At 31.8% G+C, this 24,231-nt stretch overlaps 1 protein-coding gene across 4 annotated transcripts in view; it reads left to right on the top strand.

Moving 5' to 3' along the window:
• Positions 1–24,231, top strand: part of LOC142327038 (uncharacterized) — a 499,320-nt gene that overhangs the window by 67,210 nt on the left and 407,879 nt on the right. Inside the window, exon 2 of one of the 4 annotated variants that reach the window (XM_075369804.1) lies at positions 1,792–1,883. The exons of the other annotated variants lie outside the window; for them this stretch is intronic. The gene's annotated coding sequence lies outside the window, so the exon portion shown is untranslated. The remainder of the gene's footprint in view (positions 1–1,791; positions 1,884–24,231) is intronic. 4 annotated transcript variants of the gene reach the window in all.

The raw sequence follows: 24,231 nt of genomic DNA, 5'->3' as shown, positions 1-24,231 counted from the left end.
TTTCGCAGCCAAAATTCTTGGTAGCCATACATAATTTTTGTCTTTTTTTAATCAGCCATCGCCTTCCTAGACTGTCCCCAATTATCGGGCCTTTACCGCCTCCCTAAAGGCCTCCAGCGCCCACAAGGGGGCGTTATTGCCCACTTTGGGAACGAATACTCTATACCTTTACGAAAATCGTGGAAAATACGTGTATTCTATTTAATGATTGTAATGAAGTTAAAAAAATAGACACCAGGATTTTCGTACGACTCAGTATGCCAATAGTGCTTATAATTTCTACCTTGCTGGTAATGATACAGGTTTATTTGACATCTGTATGTGTCATATCATGACGGTGATACAGATTTCTGTGGAAGAAGATGTCGGCTTCTTGAGGAACTTTTTATCCTATTGTAGTATGTGTGTATATATATATATAAACTCACACACACAGTATGTGATTGGAATACAACGTTAATCTTCTGTAGTATGAAATGTGATTGAAAAGTTTTAAGATTGGGCTTTTTATTTCAAAATAGCAGTATTTACAGGCTATGTTAATGAACATATTTTTTGTCTTTCAAAGTAGTTCCCTTCTGACTGAATAGTCCACATCGACTCCAACGGTATTTCCACTTTTTGAAGCAGTCCTGGAAATTTTCTTTCTTTAGGGTAAATACCCCAGTACTTCTTAGGCGCATGGTTGTCTTTGTTGAGTCAAATCGGTTCCCTTTCAGAGAAAATTTCAATTTAGGAAACAGAAGTTGGCAGGATCTAAATCGGATAATAGAGAGTTTGCGACCGAGAACGCACAATGTACGTTGTCGTGGTGGAAGACCCAGTTCTTGTCTCGCCAAAGTGCAGGCCTTTTCTTCCGCATATTTTCGCGCAAATGTTGAAGGAGACTTTCACACTATTGCTAGTTGACTGTCTATCCCTTAGGGACAAGTTTGTGACGCACATTACTCTTAGAATCTAGTAAACCACCAACATTGTCATCACCATCGACCGACTTTGTCGCGTTTTTTTCGGTCGTGGCGAAGTTGGACCATTCTGCTGCGATGATTGTGCCTTTATTTCTGGGATCATACCCATAAACCCATGATTCGTCGCCTGTAATTACCCTGTTTAAAAACTTTGGGTCGATTTCGACTCGATTAATCAATTCTTGGGAAACTTCAAGTCGGTGTTATTTTCGCTGGTATGACAATTTCGGAAAGAATTTCGTGATCATGCACCGCATGATCAAATCTTCAGTTAAAATTGATTGAACCGCGAAGAAATGTAAAATCAGTTCATCAGTCATTTCCCTTAATTGTAAGTTTACAACCAGAGCGCATTAAATCGCGAATGTTTCACTATGTTTTCGTTGGGTTTAGTGGCGGATGGCCGGCCGGGCCGGGGATCACCGCGGTCATCTTTGATTATGTTAACCAGATAACATTCGACCGACTCAGACATTTATCCCCGAAAGTTGATTTTAAGATTTCTTTAGTCTCTGAAGCTGATTTCCCGGTTTTCAAACAGAATTTCACACAAACTCGGGTTTTTCATCCAGGATGTCGCTCCCTACTGAACAAAGATATCGCGGTGATCCTTTCAGGTAGTTTCAAGGACGAAACAAGCTTTCCTTTCCACACCCGCGAGCAAATCGACCACCTCCTATGGAGCAGTAGTGGCACCTGTCTTAAAACTTCTCAGTCACACCTCGTATACCCATCCGTTAATTTATCTGATATGGAGTAATTTTAGTTCTTGTATATTACTTTAATTTACAATGTAATTTATGATTTTTTTTATTTGTTACAGGTTTGTCTTGCATCACGATTTGAAGAACTTAAAGGATATTTTAATATTTCATATATAAGGAAATTAAGAATTGGCTGATACGTAGTTTAAAGGTGTGTTTGTTAACATTATTTTAAAAGAAGGTTTCGCCAATAAATTCCAGAAACTGTACAATTTAATTCCCGGAATGCACTTGTAAAATTTAATTAATGGAACTAAGTTACCGGTTACTGTAGTCTTCTAAGCAGCCCCTCTTCAGCAAATCTATATAGATTTGGACGGTAGACGAAGTCTAATTTTGTAGAATATTTTTTCGGCAATACTCTTTTAAGTTCTTTACCACATTATTCTGGTTGTCAGGAAACCTTCGTTCTTTTAGCCGAGTCTTTTATTTTTAGAACAATTAGAAATCACAGGAATCTAAGTCGGATGAATCCATATTTTGTCCAAAACATCTATCGTCTTGATGCATCCCAATGGGATACTTCATTTACCTGGCTAGAATTCAGTTCTTCCCTCCTGACGTGCGCGTGTAATTTTTTCATCAGCCGTTAAGCACCCAATTAATTTTCTGTCAGATCGTACTCGATTAATATTTGCGTGAATTTTTGTTTTTAGGCGCCAATTTACGTGGTCGTCTTCAATTCTTCTTGACCGTCTTTATCTCTCATTATATCATTCGAAGACCATCGACTTTTTTCAGGGCATCCACACCGTATCATTTTCAACATATCAAATCTGTTCCCCAACTTTTAAGGAAAATGTATTATTTGACAATTATTTTAAATTTTGATCACACGCTTTTTCGCCAGAGTCTGAACAAGTCAAACTCTGGCGAAAAAATTCAGAAAGTTTGTAAAACATTTTGGATTTTGATTTTTTTGGTCCACTCGATTGCAATCAAAAGGGGAGGTGTACAACTAGATGTTACTACAGTCCTAAATCCAAAATTTCAACATCCTACGGCTAATCGTTTTTTAGTTACGCGGGATACATTACTTTCTTTACTTTACAAAAGGAAATAATAAAAAAGGACCTTACTTATTACTAGGGACAGGGTTAAATTTTAAGCTCTGTCCGAATATCGGGAAAGTTTAATAATATCGTTTATAGTTTTTTTCTTCTACGTATGATACCAAAAAAAAAAAAAAACGCTAAATATTCTAAAACACATTTAAAAAATTATTTTCCCTACTTTCTTTTAGAGATTACGACCTGGAAGCGTATGATTAAAGTAAGAGAATTTTATATTTATAACGAAGCCATTTAAATTATCTCATTAAATTATCCTTTGCCAGTCGGTTTGCTGTTACAGAGGGTAACTGCCGTATTACTAAGGTGGTAATACGAGAAGGTAACAGGAAACGGCAGAGGGGTTAAGTAATGCTTCTAGAACACTTGTATCCGCTACATTTTAACGACCTATTTTCGTAGGTACATAGGTTTATGTTTCCATTACTATACGAAGAGACGTTCTCGCTATATTCTTCAGCTTTGCGTTAAATTTACCTACTTGTAATTACAAAGAATAAAAAAAGGTGTGTTAATGAATAGGCTCTTGTAATATAATTCTGCAATTTCTAGTATATTACAATTCCTTAACTTCGTATGATACCACGTTATTCACATTTATCCTAAATAATTTTCAATTTCGTCCTAAGAAAGAGTTACAGAATCTTATCATTTTCATTTTATCATAGGTAATATTTCGTGCGCGCAACTAAACTGATGATTAATTACGATGATATAATCAATCGATTATACTTTGAATATCGATTCATATTACATATTTTTACTTCCTTGTACGAAGTAAAGGAATTAATGTTTTCGCAAAAAATTCCGGTTTTCAGATTTCAACGGAAATATCCATTTTGAACCATTCCTGAATCCATTATGATTAGTTTCGGCGTGACGTCTATACGTACATATATATATGTCGTATAACTATTAGACGTAGGATGTTGGAATTTTGGATGTAGGATTATTATATGGTAATATCTAGTTGTGCACCTCCCCTTTTGATTGCAATCGACTGACCCAAAAATGTCCAAAATCCAAACAAATTTGAATTTTCGACTTTTTCTTAACTGCAGTGATAAGTCCTTATTGAGAGCTTTTCAACGATATATCATAGTGGTAATTATTTTCATTGGTTCCAGAGTTATAGCCAGATGAATTTTAATTAATGAAATATTTGGATATTACAAGGGGAAGGCACATCGGTTCGAATCGGACTTTATCTCCTATTTTTAACTTTTTTTTAATTTTAAATATATTGATTTATTAATAAATATTAACCTGTGATTGTAATATAAAACATATCACAATAAATAATAATTCAGTAATAATAATAATAATAATAATAATAATTTTTTTTTAAATAATAGAAAATATTAATGAAATTAGAATTTATGTACTTTTAATTTAAAAAAAAAATGTGTATGCGTAATTAATAGGCGATGTCATGTGGTGTTCACATCAGATTTTTTTTGTTACGTTGACCTAGGACACTAAAAGCATAGTTCACCGTGTTAGGAGTTCTGGCTTTAGTAGTATAAAGAAGGGCTGTTTTCCCTCGATGTTGTTGAACGGCTGTACTCTTGCCGTAGGGGGTTGACAGACACTCGGAGTTGGAGATACTTGATTGAATCCATTCTTGGAATCTTATGTGTGTGTGTGTAATCTCATCCCCCATTCTCTTGTATGAGTTGCCTTTGTGTGCTTTGATCGATACCAGATTAATATCAGCTGCGATTGTTCCCGAGAGAAGGAAAGAGGTTTTAGACGACTGTTCGGCGACCCCAGGGCACACATACGCCCTAACACACACATCCTACTTACATGTGGAATTGTATTCTACTGTAAAAATCATCCTATATTAAGTTTGTTAATCTGTTTAATGAGAATAAGTCATAGTTAATTAATTAAATTGCGGGTTGCAATTAATATCAGTATTTAACAGCAAGTCATATTTTCCACCAATTTTAAATGGTATTTTATTTTAAAATACCATTTAAATGAATTCCACCCTTCCCTGATCACGTGTTTTAAAAATTCCTGATAACTCTTGTTAGTAGTTTAATAACGTATTACTGTCTATTTTCTAGTAATGCTCTATATTTATAATTATACATCTTTGTATTTTAAACAAAAGTTATTAATTTAAATAGGATAACAATTAAAAAACAGAAATTCCTGTAAATGAATCACGAATAAATTACTGTTACATTAAATTATTATCTGTTGATGTGAAACAAATTTATCAAATATGCTATTATTGCAACAATATATGTAGATTTTCTTACTATGTTTAAATTTTGATTTATTCTCCAATTCTATTTAAGTACAGATATGACAGTAGCTTTTCTTTTAATATTATACGTATAAAAATTTAGTTTTATCACACTATTAGTACATCTAAATAACGAGCTTTACTAAACGGTTACTGAAATATATTGAAAATAAAACAAGATTCTCTCCAAAAATCGTATTATAATTTTCATTTTAAACCTGAACATAGTAACCGTTTCTATCGTCAGACAATCATCTTCAATAGGCACTACCGGTAAATTATATATGTACAAAAAATTTATTAAAAAAGTAAATTAAATAAACCACAAAAGAAACAATAAACAGTAATAATTGTCAAAGAGGGAGTACATATAAAATATAACACTATAAAATATTTTTCTCTGACTTAATAGGAATAATAAAAAATAAAAGTAAAAAAAATAACATACAAAGAAATATTTACATTTTAGGCAATCCCAACAGATATTGTAAATTTAGTTAAAAGTATATAACCATTTTATTTTTATTTGAAACATTTTCTAAAGTATATATTGATTTTTTCCTTATTTCGATTATTTTTCATAATAGTAGATATGGAGATGATTCCAGGTTTTTCATATTTTTACAACAAAAAAAAACTAGTATAAATTTCAAATAATTTACCATTATGACACTTCAGTCGTCTTAAGTGGATGAAAAATAATTTTCATCCACTTAACTGTTAATTTTCACTTATTCTAAAAAAAGTACTGCCCAAATTTTTTTTTTATTTAATAATTTTGAATTTTCATAACTATGTGATAGCGCTTAATTAATCCATTAATAAAAAAAACTTAAAGTACTGTAAAAAAAAGCAACGTAGTAAAATTTTAGTACAAATTTTTATCAATATCTTTAATTTCTCATTCTTTATTTCAACATTTATTTTACCAAATTTTAGATAATTGTAAATTAAAAACAATTTTAGAAAATGTTTTACAAAATTAATCAGCTACAAAAATTATAACTTCAATTTTTTAAATATACTTTAAACTATAATTATTATAAGTAACTTATATAACTGAAAATTGGGAACTTCACAAAATTTAACCTTTTACTTTAAAAAAAGTCAGAATGTAAATAAATCCAAATGGCAAAACAACAGCACTACATACCGGATTTAATTTACACCACTCTCTAATCACAGTATTCGGTGGAAAATAATTTTTTAAACACAAAAAGGGGTTGTGGTTGCAAAATCATTGCAATTAATACTGAACATTAAGAAACTTACAAAACATTACAGAACTTCATAAAATGTAACCTTTCACTTTGTAAAAGTCAGAATGTAAATAAATCCAATTGTCAGAAAAGCACTACCTATCGGATTTAATTCAAACTACTCTCTAAACACAGTAGTCCGTTAAAAATACTAATTTTAATGTAATAACAACACTAAGCTACGACGCAAGCAATTGATATGCAAAAAGCAACAAAATAAAAAAAAAATTCCTAGAATCCGATCGCAGCACCAACTACCGGGTCTGACTGATATGCCAAAAATTAAAAAAATCTAAACGCGATCGCAGCGCTGCCTACCGGATTCAGTTGTAAACCTTAATCATCCCAAGATCAACAACAACATATAAATAAATAAATTAAAAGAAAAAAAAACATTTTCTATCGGATCAAATTGTGAATCTAAACCATTTTGAATCCCCTTGAACGCACACAAAAATTTCATCAAAATCGGTCCAGCCGTTTAGGAGGAGTTCAGTGATATACACACGCACACAAGAAATATATATATATATAAAGATAAATTTATAAAAAAATGTAAGTCTTCTGTAATTTCTTCAGAGGAACAATTTGGTCAGTACAGCACCCGAAACTTTGAATGATTTGAAGAATACAGGTTCCAATACAAGGTTTGAAAACAGTCGGGCTCCACCTTGAAAATATTAGTTACAGTTGGTTAAACGACCTTGTTACGGGTAATGTATTTTGCCAGGTTTTTAGCGTTACCCGACAACACCGATACGAGGTGACCGTAACTTCGTTTCTATTTTCTTTTTTTTTAATTTTATGTTTTTTAGTCAAGCAATCGGAGGCAGATGCAGCTAGTCGCGTCGCACGTTCAATGTCAATGGGTGTGGTGGTTAAGCGGGATCAGGTCAAAAGATGAACTAGGATTAGAACCTTAGAATCTTGACTTCGAAGTCAGCTGATTAACCCGGTGATTAGCCAGCATACCGCATGATGATGATGTCTTACAGAATTTCTGATTAATTATCTTTTAATCTAAAGTGTCTTTTGGACTTTGGAGTTGTGAATTAGTCATTCGTTTTGCTAAACACATAAAAGTTTATAGAACGGATTTTTATTTTTAAATCTGTGTATTATTAATCTTTTAAAAATTATTTACTTTGTTAATTATATTATTAGGTTTCGATTACTTGTTATCTTGTTAATACTGTCACTGTTATTCTTTGTCAAAAAACTTTATTTATTTACTTATATAATTTTTATATTATCTTTTATTAAGTTCATTGACATTCGACCAATAAAAACACTTGAAAAATGTTACTTAAGTGTCTACTTATAAATATATATATCTTAATCTAGTTGTATTTTAATAATGTAATAATGAATTTATTTAAATTTCTGTAACTTGTGGAATGATAAATTGTAATTTTTACGTAGTTTTTAAATTTATGGAGCAATTTGAAAAAACACCATGTTTTGTTCTATGAGTGTAGAATTTTTCAAATAATTGAAGTTTTTTATTTTTTCATTATAGTTTTCCTTATTTTCGAATAAATAAGAAACATGTACGTGTTTGTGCGCGCTCGCGCGCATTGTGTGTGAGAAAGATGGGGGTTATTTTAGACCGTTCTTGTATTAATTTTGTCTTTGTTATTTAATTGCTATTAATTTCGAAGCGACTTGACTTCCCCTCGTTTATTTTCTACTACCTCCTAATTACTTGCAGCTTCTTATTTGAACGCCCCTCCTTCCGTTCATGTGTTTCTTTTCTCTCTCTCTCTCTCTCTCTCTCTTTTTTGTTAGTTTCCCCTTTTCATGTTAGCTGTCTGTTTGTATTGTTAATATATTAACATTCCTTTTTATACTCAATTATTGTTAGTTTATTTTTTGATGTATTGCTCTTTACATCGTTCATTATCGATTTACAAAATGTATGGAATGTTTGTTTTTTGTTGATTTTTTTGTGCCAGATTCTCCTCCAAATTTAATAATTTTATCATATAGAGTTTTTTTTTTACAAAAGCTTGGTTTTCTTTCATAAACTTTGTAAGTGTTTTAACTTATATTATAAAATTCAAATGAAATCAACATTATAATCTGCTATAAAAATCACAACTATTTCTTCGTAAAAATTATAATTTAAATATAGTTCTTGTTTCTTTTTCTGTTTAGCCTCCGGAACCACCATAAGGTATTATTTCAGGGGATGATATGTATGAATGTAATTGAAGTGGCCTTGTACAGTTTCAGGTCGACCATTCCTGAGATGTGTGGTTAATTGAAACCCAACTACCAAAGAACAGTACATAATCTAGTATTATCTAGTATCGGTATACGATCTAGTATTATAATCCGTATAAAAGTAATTGCCTTTACTAGGATATGAACCTTAGAATTCTCGAATTCGAAATTTCTAGTTCAAATCCTAGCTATAGTTCAGGATTTAGTTATCCTGAATGATAATCATTTATATTTATATTACGAAAAAATATTTTTTTATGGTTATAAAGTAAAAAATTAAATTATAAGACGGACAATTAATTTCGGTATGGACAAGTATATGGATTTAGTAGTGCTTGTTAGAGAGGGACAGACGGTTAGCGTTCGTTTTCATATACGGGATGTTCATTGATCGAAATCCGACCAAACTTGTTATATTTTAACACTAATGGCTTCTTGATAACTATCCCCGGCCATCATTCCAGTCGAGATATAATTAATCAAATTTCCTGGTTCAGCGATTCCTTCATGTAACAAGCTATACCGTCGTTCCAGAAACCGAGACCTCTTTACATGCCTTTATTAACAAAAACTGTATTAGATATTCGGATTATCGTACGAATGAAACGATTAGTAATTTAAACTTCCCCTCCTTCCAGAAAAAAAATGTACGTCTTGTATTAAGATTTGTTTTTTCCCGACGACCACTAGATTAGTATTTTGTCTTTGTGTATCCGCCAGATAGAAAACAAAAGTCTACGACAGATTTTAGGGACGCTTGCCCATTTAAATTAAAGGGATCCAGTGATCTACGAGTTTCCCGTATGTTTAACATGGAACCGACGGGCATCCGACAAAATCCTACCGGCGTGGTAAGGATACAGGATGAAGAACAGAAGTAGATGGTGTTAAAGGTGCGATCTACCCGCACAAAAACTTTGAAACAAGAATCGATCTCACACGAAGGAATACTCAGATCATAATGGATTATATTAGGTCCAGGGAATTAGACCGAAATTTTTCGGTAGATTGGGTTATTTTTTTACCCAGAATGGGAGTATCATATGTCATTTTATCAACGGTTTTGCGTAAACTTAAATTTAAATGCAACATTCTTAGATGCTGAACCGGTCGAAATTCGTATTGTATAAAGCAGGACGTATTCATATCTGGTAAACTTCAATCGTCGGAACCGCTAATTAGAAATTCTAAAAATCCGACCTTATTAAATTTTGTAAACTTTTTTTTGTTGTTTGTGTCTAGCGGATTACGTATTAAATAAAGCAATTTATATTTGTAACATGATGAATTTTTAACTTAATTTTTTTAAATAAAATAAGTTCGACAAGCTTTCGTTTTTTTTTATTCAGGCATTTCTATAGTACGGTAAGTTTATTTTTCATTTCGTTGAATTCAGCGTATTAGATTGTGATTATATTACGATTTGTGAGTCTAAAAGGGTGGAATGGAATTATTAGGTTACTTACACTTGGCGCTTTCATTTTTATGCTTGCACTTTATTCGTTCAAGTGTGTTTATATTCGTATAGCGCCGGGATGTGTGGGTGAAGAATTCATAGTCGTCGTCGTCTCGTCACGTTCACCTTTTCTACTGTCGCCCACAACCTATTACCTTAACCGCATCATCTCTCATCTATTATATTTTCCTTTCACTTTTTTCACTCTTTTGTTTGGTTCTTTATCAAATAATTTCATTTTATCTTTCGTTACTTTTATTTTAATATTTCTTGTTCGGTTTTTAAAAATTTATATCGTTCTAAAAAAAGTTAATTTTGTTGATGCCGTAATAGATTTCCGTCTAAATGAATAATACTGACATGTTTCTATTAAGTCATCGTAACGGATATTAAGTCATAATAGCGACTGGTGTCGAGTCACTATTTCCATCCGAATAAGGCATAACCGTTCTGAAAAATGTTTCTAGGCCGAGCGTACTGAAGATAACTAAAAATAATGTAGTTCTCCGCCCTTTAATTCATTGAAATATTCATATTTTGCCAAACCGACTAAGAAATGTAGGTGGTGTATTTAGCTCATTAGTCCACCGGGCTGGTCTAGTGGTTAACTCGTCATCGTAAATCAACTGATTTCGAAGTCGAGAGTTCTAAGGTTCAAATACTAGTAAAGGCGGTAAATCAGAAGGCGGAAGGAGGCTAAACAGAAAAAGATCATCAGAGAGGTGTTATATTACGAATATCGTTACTTTCAGAGAATGTATGATTAGAGCGTATTATACCTTAGATGATTTTCATCTGTCTTTCGTAATGCAGATGTTTTAACGAATTAATTAATGTATTTTGTAGTTAAACATTATATCTATAATTTAAATTAATAAGGGTGAATAAAATATAAAATAATAAAATAATATAAAATATAAGGGTGAATATAATTTAAAACTAATAAGGGTGAATAAAAAAATACATAATTTAGCATACTTTTTTGTGGCCGATTTGATAAGAAACCTCTCTAAAAAAAATGAATGAAAAATATCCCCAATTTCTTCGAAATATTTTCTTAAATAATTTTTTTTGAAATTTGCTTAGTGGTGCTAAAAATGTGAGCAGCAGTTTAGTATTTTACAATTTAAAAATAGTGTAGGTAATATAAGTCTAATTGATTTCCCTCTGCAAAGTTCGGAGTTTTTTCCTCACTCTCTTGGCTACATATACACGGGAAAGTAGGGTATCAGTCAAAAATCTCTCTTTTTTATTTATTTTTTACTTCGACGTTCGCACTCTAATGAGTTCGTCAGGAAAAATAAAAACATACATTTTTTCGGATGTATCTATATATAAACATAGATATAAGTCAGTGATTCCAAAACTGTGCGCTGCGGCCTCTTCACACGGTGCGCCGCGAAATATTGTAAAAGCTTCATAATTAATTGAACCAAGTTTAAAATTATTAATTTAATATTAATAATGTAAAAACGTAATGAAAATACACGAGTTTTATTTATTTTTATCTCTTACTTACTAATAGTCATACTTTTACTTAGGATAGTGCGCCATGGAAAAATTTTAATTGAAACAGGGTGCCGCGACTCGAAAAAGTTTGGGGATCACTGAGGTAAGTTTAGAACTCAACGTTGTGTGTTTTTCAAAAATGAATTTTATTACAAAATAAATATTACAATAATTATTAGATTGTCCACTCTGAATATTATTAACAGTATAAAGTATTGAATAAGAACTATAATTCAACTATACATGGATAAATACAGAATTTTACGTTAACGAAAGTCTTAGTTGTTATTTTACAGGACGATGTGTTGTTCATCGAACGAATTATATTTTAGAACTTTACACTTCGAAACCTACAGTAGAACTAAATAAAAATTGTATTATTTAGATAAAAGGCTGCAGCTAGCATACATTCCTAAACGTTACTAATAAATATAGGAATTAATTGATGACCAGGTGCTTGTGGCAATTGTTTTACCGATGTCAGCTACTTTTTTGTCTTCAGTCATTTGACTCGTTTGATGCAGATCTCTAAGATTCACTATGTAATGCCAGTCGTTTCATTTTTATATACCCTCTACATCTTACATCCCGAACAATTTGTACAGTTTTTCCCATCTACATGTCCCTTTCAGAATTAAAGCGACTATTCCAGGATGCCTTAATGTATGGCCTCCGTCTCTTCTTTTAAATATATTTTTCTAAATGCTTCTTTCTTCAATTTTCTTCTTCATTTGTCACTTATCCAAGCTTCTAATTTTTTTTTCTCATGTACTTCGATCTTCCATGTTTCACTTCCATAAAAAGCTACGCTCCAAACATATACTTTCAAAAACGTTTTCTTGACGTTTAAATTAATTTTTGATTTAAACAAGTTATATTTTTGACTGAAAACTCGTTTCGCTTGTGCTATTTGGCATTTTATATCGCTTCTGCCTCGTCCATCTAGTAATTCTGCTTTCCAAATAACAAAATTCTTCTACCTCCATAATCTTTTCGTATTTTTATATTCAGTGGTCCATCTATATTATTTCTACTACATTTCATTACTTTCGTTTTGTTCTTGTTTATTTTCATGCGGTAGTTCTTGCGTAGGACTTAATACATGCCATTCATTGTTTCTTCTAAATCCTTTTTACGCTCGCTAGAATTACTATGTTATCAGCAAATAGCGTTTTCATCTTTTCAGTTTGCGTTGTTACTCCGGATCTAAATTGTTCTTTAACATCATAGAACTGCTAGTTCTATGAAAAGATTAAAAAGTAACGAGAATAGGGAACATCCTTGTTGGACTCCCTTTTTTTATTTCGACTACTTTCTTATGCTCTTCTATTATTACTGTTACAGTTTGGTTCCTGTAAATCTTAACAATTGTTCTTCTATCTCTATACTTGAACCCTACATTTTTTAAATATTGAATATTTTATCCCAGTCTATATACTATCTTCAGCTAATTACCGTACTGTAACTTATATATATATATTTACGATCAATTTATCCTGTTAAAATTTATGAAAACTTTTGTAGTGGATTAGGGATATATGCAAATTTTTATTATCGACTTCTTACTTAGATGGTTTAGGAAAAAAACGTTTTTAGCGAAAACCGTACTACTTAAATATTTTAATTTATTTTCTTTGAATAATATTTATATCAAAATAGCTGTAAGAGTAAATCTTAAAATCGATCGAGAAACTAGTTTTCGAAATATAACTTCACTACGTCAGTCCTAGGAAAATAAAGCACAACTCCTTTCCCTTCTTTTTTAAATATATGTAGTAAGTATTTTCGGTTCGGGCAAAACGTTTTGGATGTTAAATGAATAATAAAATCTACTTTACCTCGTTTCGGGGAACTTAAAATATTCTTTAAAGATTCTAGATTTAACTTATATCCAATTTTTCAATCTATCTTCGTATATTGAACACAGATTGATAATAAGTATCGTTCTACCATTCTTGGTCAATACGTAGAAATAAGTAATAATCTTTTCGAGCCGAATGTAGAGGAAATATGAATTTTGTATTACGTGCTTATAAATATATAAAGGATTAATGCTTTGTATGCCGGCTTGTTTGAATAAACAGTAAACTAAAACCGTATTACTTCCAGTGAAAGCGGTCGTTTAGTTGTAACCGAACGGTGGTTGTATCTTACGACCGTTTATCGGTGTTCCAGTGTGTATCCGAATCGAACTAGAGTCCGGTTTCATTGCGGTAGAGAATCGTTTCGCCGAAGAGGGGACCGTCGAGGTATATTATAAGAAAGATAGGTGAATACGTTCGGCCTCAGCCGCACCACCACGCCCTATTCTGCTGTCCTGTTTCCCCGGCGTTACAAAGTAGAAGACTCGTTCGTATCGAGTCGGTCCGACCGACAGGCGGCCGCGTGACTCATCCTTCGTCCTCTTACCTCTCTATATCCTTGCTCTTCGAGTATACCGGTCACTGAACCTCCTCTCTACCCCTCGCGCTTACTTAACAGCGCACACTACACACTCCTACGTATACAGACCCGCATTCACAAACATAATAGACTATATATATTTATATTTTGTGTAAAGCTCGCTCCACTCCAGGTGAAACTGTGTTCCTGACGACGGTCTGTTGTTAAAAATGTCTGTTCAGTTAATCTCTTATTTATTCTTTTTAACTTAGCTTCATTTCGTTATTTATTTTACTTCAGTTGATAAACAAATAAATTTTAAGAGAACGTGCTCTTTTTTTAATAATTTTTTTCTGGAAATTTTGTGTGTAATATATATATATATATAAAACAAGTATTACCAATAAATCATTAAATTTGTTTTCAATTTTTAAATTTATTGTTTTTTACGATGAAAAATGAAGTCATTGTATTTAATAACCTGATAAAAAAACATTCTTATAGTAACATATGTTTTATCACTTTTATCAGTCATTTGACAGTTTTGACTTATTTCTCTGTTGTCTTTGTTCTGTATTCTACTTAATATTCACATTTGTTTAACATAACATTCTGTGTTCTGTTACCTTTTATTATCTTTATATTTGATACTTTGTAAATTTCCCAACTGTATACGTAAAAAAAATTGGGATTTATAATTTTTTTTATTTTGCTACGTTTTTAGGTCTTAAGAATTTTTATTGGCTATAAATTTCTTTGCGTATTCAATGTATTTATTTATTTAGGTGATTAATTCATTACATAAGTTCGAAGCTTGCAGATAAAACTACGATGTAGAAATGTATAGTGTGTAATAAATAACCAGGTTTCGAACTTGGATGAAAGGCTGTACCACATAGGTCAAACTACCAAAAATAGGTTAACTATGTTTAGATATATGAAATCTTTATTTCTGTATTTAATTTATCATGAGCGGTTTTAATATATAATTGTGATATTAGGTCGGTTGCTTTTTTATTTTTTTTATGGTCAACTCTGTTATGTTAAAATAAAATTCCAATGAATGAATATTGAGGAGGTATATCGAAGACGGTCGGTTGAACTTTGTAAAACAATTTCCTCGTGCTTTTTAGCCGCCTTAGCTGAGACGGATGTAGACCAAGTTTCTGATGAGTGAAAAGTTTATATATTTTCTAGCATTTTAAAATTAATTTGTTTATTTCCCACATCGTTTTTTATAAATCAGAGTTTTGGGTGAAAAAAGTTTTTATCCTTAATCGGGAAAGGGTAATATGTTTCCCGTTGATTAAAATACGAATTCTGTATTTTTTTTTGTTCTGTTCAAACTTTCTACTCGTCATATTTTTCTTAAAATTTTTTCGGTGATATAATTAGACAGTTATACAGTATATTATATATTAGGAAACGTATGGTAATTGGATGAAATTTTACATGTCGGGGATTTTATAAAACTTGGCGTTTTATGTCCATCCCCTCCTGTAAAAAAAAAGAAAAAACCCCATTTGTAGGACTTTCCCGTCAGGCGGCTTTTTTTCTGATGCATGGCTTACATACACAATTTAAAATATTTATAATTTTATTTAAATGTAATATCTTTTGTTTATTTAAATATTCATTTATTTTATTCTACCGGTCACATATGACGTCACAACATAACAGAAGTCTTTTTTTTTTTTAATCCTTTTTTTAACACCCCCGAAGTGACCGGTCCTCGCCGTTAAGCTTTAACACAATCACTTCAGGGTGTCGTGGCGGTCGTCTACCCCCCTGTCTTGCCCTCTCCTAGGGCTTCCCATCGGGGTCCCACAAGCCTCATCAAGATGCAGTAGCCATCCCTTCTGGACGGCCACTACACCCTTCAGCTAGTGGGCTGAACATAACAGAAGTCTACAGCAGCTGTACGTCACTGCTACACTAGCGCTCCTTGTGGTGAGAGGGAGTAATATTGTCACAGTACACTCCCTTAGCCACTAGGTTATTTAGAACATTTTTAGGGATGGAGGTGCGATTTTGCTAAAAAAATTGCAAATATTATTTTTTTAGAATTATGCGAATTTCGAGATATTGAGATGATCATACTTTACAGCCTAACCCCCTTAACCTTTAAAGTTGAAAATTAATGACATCAATGACCCTTATACAGAAGTAATCTGACCAAGATTGGTCAAAATCGGTTCAGTAGTTCTGAAGATATAAGGCAATTTAGAGAGCCACACCGAACATACACACGTTTATATCCGGAAAATTTCCATCCGGTTTTTGTTTTTTGGTTCCTTAGATATCAAAACTTCAAGATCCGCATATAGCCAATTGAACCGATTACAACACTTTATTTTCTAAACCTGTTTCTGTGCTATAACGCTAGAAGGGAAAGTAAAAAACACAATTTTAACATTAACAATTCTAGAAGGATATTTGTACCTATTATATGTGTCGTTTTTTCTTTGCTTGATATCTACAGACTGGCTGAACCGATTTAACGAAATTTTACACAATTTTTGTATGTGGGGCATTGATACGATTAAATTTTGATCACAATTTTCGTCAAGGGAACAGGGAGATGCGGCCTTATGGGTTCCTTATACCACAATTTTATTCAGAGTAGGTAAATTTTTTCATATAATTAATGGCTTTTAGTTATCATACTTTTTTGTTGGTATTTGATCTTATTCAAACCGGCATAAAGGGGTGGGATAAAAACCTTTTTTTAAATAATTTTTATGACTAGAAATATTACATTCATGTACTAATTAGATGATTCCATTATATTAGAATGTCACTTTGGATAACTTCATTCAGGAACGTGGATAACACTCATACATATCATCCTCATTCATCCTCTGAAGTATTATCTAAACGGTAGTTACCGGAGGCTAAACAGGAAAAGAAAGAAAGAAGGAACGTGGATAAACCTTTTATTTTTTCGGTCAGTTTTGCTCGGTATCTTCGGAGTGGTTTTTTAAAACTGTCAATAATGACTTTATTATTGTATGGTCATTGATGCCTCTTCATTTTGGTAACCAGATTTGTATTACTTTGATGATAGTTTTTTTTATATATTTTTTTCCTCTAGACGTACGGATGATATTATTCCCGGTAAACCGAGATGAATTTATTTATTACTTTTTTCAAGAAAATAAGTAACGTAACGTTAAAACTAATTTTTATTTCATTTTACATTTTATGCATCGACTACCAATTTTTGTGTTTTAATTTTGTTTGGTTTCATTTGAAATTTTGGAATTTATACATTCTTTTACAAGTAATAAAAATGCCTTTTATTCTGAATCACGCATACTTGTATGTGGTTTATATAAATTGTCTGATTTTATATTTAGCAGATATATATTAAAGATTTTACTAGAAAATATATTTTTTTAGCTTTAAATTTATTCGTAACTTATCCGTAATTTTTATCAGGAAAATTAACCGTTAAATGTCATGTAATGACTAAAATTTATAATTACATTTCTTTGCGTAATAATAATAATAGTAATAATGATTTATTGTTATGTATATCGATCGAATTACGCCTAATTGTCTTCGATTGGTATATTTACCGGTAAGGAAGTTTTGTAAAGAAAAAACATTTTTATTTAATTTAATTTTTATCGTATTTTTTTTTCAAATGAATTTTTTTGTAAAGTTTTACCCAGTTAAATAAAGTATGCGTTATAAAGTTAAGTAACTTTAAATATAAATAAATATTAACTTACCGTATTTTTAAATCTAAATTTCGAAAACTTATTTTTCCGCCAACAGAAGAATGGCTTTATCGCATTTAAAAAGGTCCTACTAGCTTTTACTACCGGTACACGAAAGCACCCGGTCACGAGTCGTTTTCTACTAGTGTTTATTACACGCCTCTCTTTGTGAACATCTGGGGTTTCAATTTCATGACCGATCGGTTTTGGTCGACCGGAAAAATGCCTTACTTCAAAATTATTAAATATACATAAATCCTTGGTAGTTTTTAAAATGGCGTTTTTTATTTATTTATATTTAAGTCAGTCGAATTCGGATTGAGATACGGTATTGAATGTCGAAAAAATGTTTATTTATTTGTAGTACGCCCTGTTATCACCGGTCAAAACATCTGATTTAGAGTAATTTCAGGAATTCCTGCTTAGTTCATTTTTTTTCTAATTTTTTTAGAAAATTAAACTAATCTATCGAGACATTTATATTTTTACTTTATTTCTGGGAAAAGGGAACTCAATTCTACCGCAAAAAAGGATAAATATTAAAGGTTTTTTCAATTTTTAAAAATTTAAACATTTATATATATATGTTTAAATTTTATACATTCCCTATAACGTAAAAATTCCAACGCGGGATCATACATCTAAATCGGTTCAACCGTTGAGCTACTACGGTGTAACATATAGATTTACACATTTAGATACATTCCACTCATTTCTGGGCGGTATTGTAAAAAAATCTCTTAGAGATGTTGGTACATTAATACTCTACCTTTCTTTCTTTCTTTTTTCCTGTTTAGCCTCCGGTAACTACAGTTTAGATAATTCTTCAGAGGATGAATGAGGATGATATGTATGAGTGTAAATGAAGTGTAGTCTTGTACATTCTCAGTTCGACCATTCCTGAGATGTGTGGTTAATTGAAAACCCAACCACTAAAGAACACCGGTATCCACGATCTAGTTATTCAAGTCCGTGTAAAAATAATTGGCTTTACTATGACTTGAAAACGCTGGAACTCTCGACTTCCAAATCAGCTGATTTGGGAAGACGCGTTCACCACTAGACCAACCCGGTGGGTCACATTAATACTACCTAACCCCCAAAAAAAGTATTGCTTTCGTAAATATATATATTTTATACGTTTAACCTAAAACTTTTTAATTACTTATCAAAAAATATGAAGTAATGTGATAACAAATTTTCAACGATTATTTATTTCAGATGCAGGAGCGTAAAGTTTTTACAACAAATATTGTTGGAATTAGTTTTTATTTATATATTATATTTATTATTAGTCTTACTTATTTTATTGCTGTTTATTAATCTACAAAGTAGAATAATAAATATTAAATTTTAAATTAATCCTTTATATTGAAATTGTAACAAGGATTATTATATTTTCTTTTGTGAGGCGCTGAAATAATGACCTAAGCTTTGTTTTGGTGATATTCTCATGACGATTGTCTTGGATTTGTAATATTGTAATATAAATATGTTTATAGTTACATCCGTTAACTTAATATTCTTATTATACTGTGTTCAATGTAAGAACTATCCTTACTGGTGATGGTAATAGTGAGATTTTACTGCAGCGTGTGCGATTGTGTTACGGCAGTAATTGAACGGGTAGCCCACCGGGCTGGTCTTTCCACTTGAGTTGATTACATGTATACAAAATGCTTTCTTGTAAACAATAACAATTCCTTAACCATTGACGACTAATGCTCTGATTGGCATTATGTACAGGCCTATAAAAATTTATAAATGCAGATAGAATTGAGGTCTTTCGTCACGATTATATTTAGATTAGTCATTGGTGTTACACTGTGTTATAAAGAAATAAACTTTAGTTCAGTTTATGTCGTATTCAGTGAAGCTATTCGGATAAGGTTTTTTTGCGGTATATTGTTTTATAATTACTCATTGTTTTTCGCAAATTTTTTTTAATATATTATTTTTGTTCGTGTGATATTGTGCGGTTTTATTATGGCAGAATTTAAATCTGTAATTAGGAAAAAACTTTGGATTCAAGACGCAAAGTTATCAATAAAGTTTATGATTTTATGAAAATAAAAATAAGCTCTAAAAGTAGGCAAATGAACAGACGACAAATCTATAATTGGCATTCAGATATGCGAAGAAAGAATCTGCTGCTTGTGGGATATCAAGAACACGGCTTCAAAAACTCAGAAGAGAAAAAAGACATGATTCTTCAATCAATATCCCAATCGTATTCTTCCAGCACGTCGAAAAAGTATAAACGACGTTCGAAACCTGTCAGTGGACTGGACAGTTTTGATTTAGGTTTACTTAAAAGAACAGTTCATGAATTTCATTCAAAGAAGAATGAATTACCTACTTTAAAAAAAATAAGTCAAGAACTTCAATCGTTTGTTGATTTTAAAGGCAGCGAATCAACTTAGCTATTATTTTGAGAGTTAGGTTTCAAACGGCATAAAACTGAAAATAACAGAAACTTTAATTGAGAAATTCCATATAAGGTGGAAGAGAATTGAATATTTGCAGGTGGCGGCTAAATACAGACGAAGGAATGGTACAGTTGTTTATTTGGAAGAAACGTACGTTTTAAGCTCGCATTGTTCGACAAAGTCGTGGTCTGATGGCATTGTTGAGGGACTTCATGTGCCAATTAATAAAAGTTATTAATAGAAATTCACGATGGAGGAGAAATCGGTTTCATTTCGAACGCATTACTAACTTGGAAAGCCAGTTCGAAAAGTGGCGACTACCATGGCAACATGAATATAGACAATTTCATGAAATGGGCGCGTGAAAAATTGATTCCAAATCTTCCACCAATGTCATTAGTAGTCGTTGATAACGCCCCTTATCACAGTACAGGTATTGATAAAGAGCCAAATTCTAACTCTAGAAGAAAAGATATGACCGATTGGCCGGAGAAACTCATATTCCGTATAGTTCAAAAATGCTGAAACCACAGAAAATTCAAGTAAGCTTTTGTTTTTTATTAAAAATGAAAATTTAGTACAAAAAAAGGCTATAAAAGAATTAAATACGTATTGTTTATAATTAGTAAATGTAAATATGATAGTTATTACCGGGTACAATATGATAATGAGGAATACTCGATTTGATACACGGAGTTGATGTTTTCAGGCCGAGTAGTAATACGCAGTTTGCTCGTGACGTCACAAGCTCGTACTACTTTTCTTTTTACCTCCGAAACCACCGTTACGTATTACGTCAGAGAATGAGATGAATGACAATTTTTGTAATAAACAAGATATTGTAATCCAAGATATCGTTAGATATTTTTTAATTTTTGTAGCGTGTGAAAATGTTACGTGTGACCGGGATTCGAATTGGGGACCTTCGGATGAAAGGCCGAGACGCTACCATTCGCGCCACGGAGGCCGACAAGCTCGTACTTTGGGCGGGCGTAGTATAACTCTTAAAAGTGAATCGAGTGTATTAAGATATGATAATAATTCCGAATACAGGTTCTCCTCAGGGATATTTATATTTTACAAGATTTGAGTAATATTTTTACAAATATTAAGTTTAATTATAATAATTTTTGTTTCATTCTATAAAACTGTTGATGTTGGAAAATAAAATGTAATTACTTGTTTTTCAAGGTACGTCTTACATCAGGTTGCCTATTGTAATCTTGATAGGATACGTAAATGTCATTTGGTAGATTTAAACGAATCATTTTTTGTTATCGGTTATATTGCAAAAAATCGGCATTTAATTATCTTTTTTATCAATGGAAATTACTATTTAAATGATAATATTAATATCTTCATCCAATCTGTGTAGTTCTACGGTAACATAAAGGTTCTAAAAATCAGTTTAATTAATCCTTTGTTGATTTTTTCAGTGGATTATTTTTAATTGTATTTTAATGATGAACATTTTTTTATACAAAACTGATCAATAAAAGGTTATTTTTTTATTATGATTTCATATTTAATTTTACACAGACATAGTGTGTAGTTTAACAGAGAATGATTGTGGAAAATTTTAAAAACCTTGGCATGAGATCGGCTGGTTTAAAAGCTAGGTGGATGACCGTTATAAAAACTAGTCAGTCGGTCTCTTTATGATTTCAGACGAAATCTTTCCTGAGATATTAAGCAAAGGAGAGGATAATTAAACTCCACCTAATAACTAAACTTAAAAGGTTTCCTGTGGTACAGAAAATAACATTTTTAAACTTAAACGGTTAAAATATTCTTTCGGAAAATTTTATTATGTCTTGCCTATACATAACTATCTATAACTGCGCCTTATAGATTTCTGATTATTATTTATGGATTTTTTTTGTTGAAATAATTCAGGGGGAAAAATAATATATAAACAGTTATTTGTTATTTAAGTAGAGTACGTACTTTCTTGGTAAAATAATGAGTAGAAAGCTTTTACGCAGTTAAGTTCATCGGGGCATGAAAGGAATTATAAATTATTAAAGGAAGTTATTTTAAAGATTTCTTTTCATAAATCATTTGGTATTTCTTAAGGTCTGTTTTTAATACCGAGGTAGTAAATAATGGTTAAATTTTTTACGAGCAGGTGCAAATAAGTTGTTTTTACCATGTTCGGTGAAGCGATGACTTGTTTATTGTTTTTTTTGTTTTTTTTTTTTTTTATGGTTTAACTATAAAGTCGAGTTTGATTTTATATTATCGTATTTTGATCTATTCTCGTATAGCTTATTAATAACGTTTTTTTGTTCCCGTGGAAATTTATAAGTACAGGGTACGGCAGCATAATTTGCTGATTTGAAAGGGTCAATAAAAACAAAGATGTTACAGTTATCGTAATTATTTTTCACCGCATGATACTACATTCGAAATTTACTTTTACTTTATTTTGAAAATTGTATCCAACAAGTGGCGCTCCCCATGTACAATAAACTGATCTACCGTACGGATTTATCCATAGGGAGCCTATCTACCAGATATTTTCACTAAATAGACTTGACTTTTGAAATCCTGCTTCCTCGGTACAAAGGACCTAGCAGAATCAGATCTCTACGCTTAGAACCGAAAAGAGATCAAAGGTAAGGAAAGAGACGTGTAGTAATAGAAACGTTCTGTCGACTAAGAAACCCACTCCTGGGGAGCTTTAGGAAGTCCTCTCCTGGCATCAGGTATCTTTCTCTTGGCGGATCGTGAATGAGAGTCGCACATTACCTTACTGGCTTTTCCTTGACCGATTTAAACTCGTGCTGCAACAAATTAATTTTCTTCCGGGAATTAAACAGCCGCCATATAGGTATAGGATTCTAAAAGTAACAACTCCTATTCTTGGAATTGTAACAGGCGGAAAGTATCCGATTAGAATATAAACCGTTCGGCCAGACCTTTTAAGTTGTCAGTTAGCTGATACCCGGCTTCAATCTTTCAATAAATCGGGTTACCAAGAATATGAACAAAGGTAATTTTAAAGATGACTAATCGACAAAAATTGTTATTGTAACAATTTTTTCCTTCTCATGCTAAAGACAAACCGTGAACAGTTATTGGTTTACTTGAGAAAAGTCCTCGCCGCTACTCAAATTTTTGCTGTTCGTATCCGACTTAATTGTATAAATAATTTTTTCAGACCGAAAGGATTTTGAGAAATCGAATAGTACTCTTAATAGCCTTAAATATCTACCCTGAAGAACAATAATTATCACGCCTCGTATGGCAAACGAAGCGGTTTCCGGTTACATGTGGATTGCTCATCGGCATCCCATCACCACCGAAATAGAAGCGCCTACCGCAAATGTAACGACTTACTGTTGTTTTTACAGGAAGTCATCGTATATTGAACATTATTACTTTCAAAGGAAATTACTGTAATTGATTTATGTTATTTCTCAGGTGCTTCAAATCACAGCCACGAGACAGATGCATTATTGTAAAGTAATAGATTGACCTATATTCCAGTCCGTTATAAAACATTTCATTTGATAAATTGCTTCGTCCCGGTCGAGAAAGATTATAGTATATTAATTTTTTTTAAATTTAAACCACCTGATTGGATAATTTGTACGTTTTTTTTTAAGTCTACGTCGTTTAATTTTATACTTATTTTATAGCTTCATCGAGTGACGTACAGGATAAAGATTTTATACGGTTTTTAATTATTATAAATTTTCTGCAAGTTAATTTATTACTAGATGAACGAACGGTATTATATGACGACCGTCGACAACAGATTGTTGTCGAATCGCAAGATCATCCGCATAACATACACCGTGATAAAGATGATCTCACCGTGTCCAAGCGGTCGGAACGGTTTACGATTTCACGCCGGTTTCGTATCGCAACGCCACGCCACCACTACTAGTTCTTTCGATTCGGCTCAATTAAAAGTGCTATGTGAAACGGTGTGCGCATTAAATACGTTCCGCTGATTGACATTTTTAACTTGCGGGTCTCTTTTTTATATGATGTATTTTTAATCATTATTACAGAATTTTAGTGGTGTTTTTTTTTAACTTACGTTTTAATGATATCAAGTGTCATTTAATATCATTAATTGATAGATATCTGGTTATGTTCTCCTGTTTATTAATAAAAATAATTGTTTTTTTTTGTTTTGTTTTTTTTTATTGTAAAATTTAATCTGCAAAGT

This window comes from Lycorma delicatula, chromosome 6 (genome assembly GCF_047948215.1).
Source record: "Lycorma delicatula isolate Av1 chromosome 6, ASM4794821v1, whole genome shotgun sequence".
Taxonomy (NCBI): Eukaryota; Metazoa; Arthropoda; class Insecta; order Hemiptera; family Fulgoridae; genus Lycorma; species Lycorma delicatula.
The sequence above is the reverse complement of the archived record's forward strand: the minus strand, read 5'-3'. Positions and strand labels throughout refer to the sequence as shown.